The following is a 6,000-nucleotide window of genomic DNA, read 5'->3' as shown; positions in this document are numbered from 1 at the left end:
TTGGAGGGATGACACATCGACTTCCTGACCGTTGATGGGCTGACTGTCTGGGTTTTAAATAATAGATGGACTTGCGTACCTTTGTGATGCGAGTATTTGCCATTCTTATTATGATTACAAATGCTATTCCCTCACACTAGTGGAGTACCCCAAGGCTCAGTACTTGGACCATTATTATTTATTATACAGTCAACCCTCACTTTACGCGGGCCCACATTCCGCATTTCCACGTTAACGCGGTGCCTTGCCAGAACCTAACGTGCTCACATTACGCGGTGCGTGAACCCCATTACGCGGAGAGTGTCCGGCGCGACGCTATTTTTAGATTCGCCCCACCCGCCCGCCTGTGCTCCTCGCCTCTCCCTCCTCCTCCCTCCGCTTGGGCAAGCCGCACGGTAAGGTTGCGCAGTGTGTGTCTTTGTTGCGTTATCACTGACGTCATATGACGTATCGGACTGTGATTGGCCATGCATCCCTACCCCCCTCTGCTGCTAGCTGTAATTGGCTTAAAGTATTATGACGTGTCCACCCGGGGGAGGGAGGGAGGGAGGGAGGAAAGATGATCCTTGACCTAGCCGCGCCAGTTTCATCCCTCCACGCCAGACCGTGTAAACGTGCATCCATTGTTCTCTAAAATGGCTTCCGCCGGACCACCACCCCCAGAGAGAAACCTTTCCTTACCTGGACCCAGCGGCACTAAGCCAAAGAAGACACGACGTTCCTTAAGCTACGAGGTGAAGTATACCATCATCCAAGAGTTGGAGAAAGGAACAAGGCAGGTTGATTTGGCGCGCCAGCATGGTGTGAATGAATCTACGATTCGAACAATAAAGAAGGATGCAGCCAAGATAAAGGAGCACATGAAGATCACAAAGTCTACAGGTGCTTCTATGATGGGATTAATTGAAATGGAGTCCGGGCCGATCCCCAAACTCCACTTTTTGACGACACACAACTATGTTGTAGTAAAAATATTATCTTAACTTTATGATGGCATGCACACACAATTAATAATTAAGAGAAATATCAATAATATTAGGTTTTTTAACACTTACATTAGTAGAAAAGATGGCTGGGCACACGGGGATGGGCGGTTGGTTCCGAGGCAGAGGGCAGATTATTGGCCCTCACCTGTATCACTTGTATCAATTGTATCACTATCCACCACAGAGGCGTGCAGGGCCTCTTTGTCAAACCCCCAAAGTTCATATAAGTCCATATCCTCACTATAATTATCACTATCACTGACTTGGGCCGGCTGTAGTGGGTGGCGGGTGAAGAACTGGTCATGTTTTGATGACTGGGCGACCTTGTGCGCACCATTTTCGCGCCTCTTACACAGCATGGCGGATGGCGGGAGGTTTGGATCCAAAAATGGCGCGGCTTGCCAGCCGCTCTCCGCGTAATGGGGTTCACGACCGCGGAATGTGAAAATGTTAGGTTCTGGCAAGGCACCGCGTTAACGGTGAAACGCGGAATGCGGGACCTCGTAATATGAGGACCAACTGTACTGTAAATTTCAAGGTTAACCCCGTTCGTATCGGTGGACGTCTGTAAGTCAGGGACCTCCTGACATATTATAAGTAAATTGTTATGAACTCCTTCAGCCACTTACCCAGCTTTCACCGCTAGTTACCAGTGATCAGGTCGTAGATACAGAAGCAGTACAAATACAGTGAACCCTTGAAGATCCAAACTAAAAGCGGAAACCACCTGTCTGAAAAATCCGATTGTCTGAATCTTCCGGTGAATGTACTAAATGTATAAAAACAATAAATAATGATGTAAAAAACACCAAAAATACAGTACATATCCTGACCACTGGAGTTAGTTATACAGACTTTTTCCTGTGAAAAGCCATAATTTTGAGCAACATATTACTGTACTCACTTTGTACCCAATGTACTACATTAAAGGATTAAAATTTTTATCTCTTATGCAAACTATGTGATGTACCGACTCGGTTTAGTCTGTGACATTTTATAAGATAAAAACTTTAAGCCTAAAACTACCTTCAACCTGTTTTGGGAATGCTTCTTAGCCCAGAACCCCCAAATTTTTTATCCAAATCTTCCGAAATCCGGATTTACAGGGTCCAAATCTTCAATGGGCCACTGTATTACAAGTGTCATCGAATTACCATTGGCTGTCCCTCCAGTCTCCAGTAATTTCCGGACGATCAGTATCAGTGTACAGACAAACAACAGGCAGGTAGATATCCACCAGGTCACAGAATCACTGCTTGTGAACTGAAGTCCTCTTCACAAAACTGTTCACAGAGTATGTCTTTACCACTGGACTTCTCACTTCAAATATATATAGTCAGCACACTACCAGTGTATAATTCCTTTGCCTTTTAACTTAATATAGCTCACAATTCCACAATACTTGAACTATAATTATCTTTAGCTGTCACTAGGCTTGTACTTCACTCTAAGCAGGAACGGGCGAATACTCCCCAGATGCTTCCCAGGTGCTATTTATACATCTCCTCAGGTGGCCAGAGCATCCTAGCATCATCCAGGCATTGCAAGTCAGAACGAGATACGCCTGGAAGGCTCTAGAATGATCTAGGCTTACAATGCATAAGTAAATCATAACAAAAATGATGCAATACATTCCAGTTAATTCTTACATAGGTAATACATTATTATATACAATAAAATCTCCCTAAACTTGCCAAAATAACTGCTCCTTATAATAAAAAATAATCAGAACACCTAGTTCACAAAAAATTATAATTCTAAATTATACACACACACACACACCACACAGCTTCTTGGCTGTAAACCTCAGATAACTTGGCACATATGGGGCTCTGGCCTTGCCGAGTTATCCCAAATTCCGACTTATCGAGGCACTTCCTCCTACAAAAATACAATAAAAAATTATCGACTCATTTATGTGGAAATGTAATTACTAAATATAAAAAAAGTAACACTTACCAGCACTGTAGGTGAAGAATAAAGCACCATAGGTGACACAGATGCATGGTAGGTGACACAGAGATATGTTAAGGTGGTGACACAGAGGTATGTTAAGGTGACACAGAGGCATGGTAGGTGACACAGGGGTGGGTGATACAGGGGGCCAGATATGCCGAGATTTTCCCAGATAATTTTATATATCTCGGCATTTCCCGAGTTATACTATAAAATATTCCGAAACCATATCCATGCCGAGTTATTGAGGGTTTACTGTATACGTAAAATGTTAATACCATTTCTTTTTGCACTTTCTGTATGCGCATGTACCCAAAATTACGAGTTGAAAAATAATCTATGCCTTATGAAAATGATATTTCTTTTTTTTTTTACATGTTCTTTATGTAAGATTGAATGTTTATGTAACTGAGTAAAGAACTTTAAGATAATTATACATACTGTACTGTATATTTACCTGAAATTATGAGTTGAAAATAACCATAACATAACATAATAGTGGGGAATGGTTGGAAATATCCCAGCTCTGGAATTAATTTTGGCGTTCATTTTAAATAAATTGTTCTACAACATAGCCAGTTTTTGGAGCATTCAGGATACCAGATAAACAGTCCCATACAACAACACGTAGCATCTGGCTTAAGTTACCCAAAATCTTTGGTTTTATTTCACCAATATTTAATTTCAAAAGCTAAGGGAAAACAATAATACAGTCGGCCCTTAACATACGCGGGGGTCGACCTCTAAAAGGGTAATAGTTTCGTTAGGTTGAAAAATATTTACCAGTAACTACCAGTAAACAATGGAAACGATGCACCAACGCACCACCAGCTGTGAGTGTCGGTACAGTTGCCAGGGCAGATCTCTTGCGCCATCATAGCAAGCCTAAAGTAGCCAAATCCATGGTATGGTAGCACAGGGCGATGTAAAACAAAGTATTCATTTATTAAAGTGTATTTATAGATACTGTACATAAATTGTTGTTCATTACATTTGAAACATCAATCTTTGTTAATTAAATTTGAAACAAAAGAAAACTACGATACCGTATTTTCATTAAAATATTACATCACAAGTATATTTTACCTTAACTGTGACTGAATGAATATATTCTCGGAAATAAATACGTAAATATAATATTTTTGCTGGAATGACGTACATATTACAGTGGAAAGTGGGATAAAATCATGACGAAAACAATGACTTTCGCTTTCTTTCGTTGTTCAAAAGATTTTACCGTAATTGCTTTTCGAATGGTTTTCAGTTAAAAACTGTTGTACTCGTACTGTATTACAATAATATTCTATCCTATCATTAGCCTTATAATCCCACAACTGAAAACCATTCGAAAAGCGATTTCGGTTCAAAAGATGAACGAAAGAAAGAGAAAGTCATTGCTTTCGTCAAATTTTATCCCACTTTCCACAGTAATACGTACATCATTTCAGCAAAAATATTACATTTCTATGTTCTCAGAAATAAATGGTAGTTTTGTTGAAGCGTAATGTACAGTATTTAATATTAAAATGCAAAAATAGCTATAAAAACAATATATACACCCGTAATGTACTGGCTGGGATCTCCACTCGTCCCTCCTCCCGCCAGTCACCTCCTTCCCGCTCTATCCCTCCGCCTCCTCCACATAGTCACTACTGTTGTATTACAATAATATTCTATCCTAATTCACTTGAATAAATACCACGATACCACATTTCTGAATATTTTCATTAAAATCCATCAAAATCATTTTCCTTGTCATCGTCTTCAACACCAAACAGCTCCTCCCAGTCTTCTCCTTGAACAGGGCTAGAGGGTACGTGTTTTTCGAATCATTTTCAGTTAAAAAAATTTTACATCACATGTATATTTTACCTAAACTGAGCCCGAATGAATATATTCCCAGAAATAAATAGTAGTTTTGCTGAAACGTGATGTATTTCAATGTAAAATAGGATAAAATACATGACGAAAACAAAAGACTTTACCTAACCTTCCGATGTTCAAGAGATGTTACTCATTTTTATAATAGTTTTCGGTTAAAGTACTGTTATATTACAATGATATGCTATTCATACTGTGCTTGATATAATGCATTCACGGAAATGTAATATTTTTTTCTGAAATGACGTACGTATTCCAGTGGAAAGTGGGATAAAATCGTGACGAAAACAATGACTTGCTTTCTTTCGTTCAAAAGATGTTACCGTAATCGCTTTTCGAATAATTTTCAGTTAAAAAAACTGTTGCATCACAAGTAAATTAGGATAGAATATTATTGTAATACAAAAGTTTTTTAACTGAAAACCATTCGAAAAGCGATTACGGTAACATCTTTTGAACGAAAGAAAGCGAAAGTCATTGCTTTCGTCCCTTTCCACTGTAATACGTACGTCATTTCAGCAAAAATATTACATTTCCATATTCTCAGAAATAAATACAGTCAACCCTCACTTTACGCGGTTAATGTAACCCACAGAGTACTGCGGAAAGTGAGAAACGCGTAAAGTGAATAACATAACATATGGGATTAAATGAAATAGAGACCAGCTGACCCCCAAACTCCACTTTTTCCAACACAATACCTATGTTCTAGTAAAAATAACATCTTAATTTTATGATGGTAAATGCACACAATTAATACTTAAGAGAAATAGAGAAATACAGTCGCCAAGTTAATGTCCATTCAAATAATGGACTCAACTCCCTCCCCCTCTTCTCACACTACACTCGCTGGCTCTTCCCTCTCTGAGAAATTTGGGGGGGAAAACCACTGGATTTTAAGGTATAGTAATAAATAATACCTCAAACTAAAGTTAGGATAATATAATTGACATTGCTGGATTCCTTGTAAGACCAGGAATATTTTGAATATAAATGTCATATATTTTGCACAAAAGATAACATATTTACTCAGAGTAAACAATACATCTAAAATTTGTATGTCTAATGCAAAATCTATGATGTTTATATTCAAAATGATCATCAAATTGTAAGAATTCCAGCAATGTAAATTATATTCTGGCTGGGTAATTTGTATGAATTTTATGAGCTAAAACAA

The sequence above is a fragment of the Homarus americanus genome, unplaced genomic scaffold, assembly GCF_018991925.1.
Source record: "Homarus americanus isolate GMGI-L3 unplaced genomic scaffold, GMGI_Hamer_2.0 scaffold31037, whole genome shotgun sequence".
Classification (NCBI taxonomy): Eukaryota; Metazoa; Arthropoda; class Malacostraca; order Decapoda; family Nephropidae; genus Homarus; species Homarus americanus.
Note: the sequence above shows the minus strand (reverse complement) of the source record.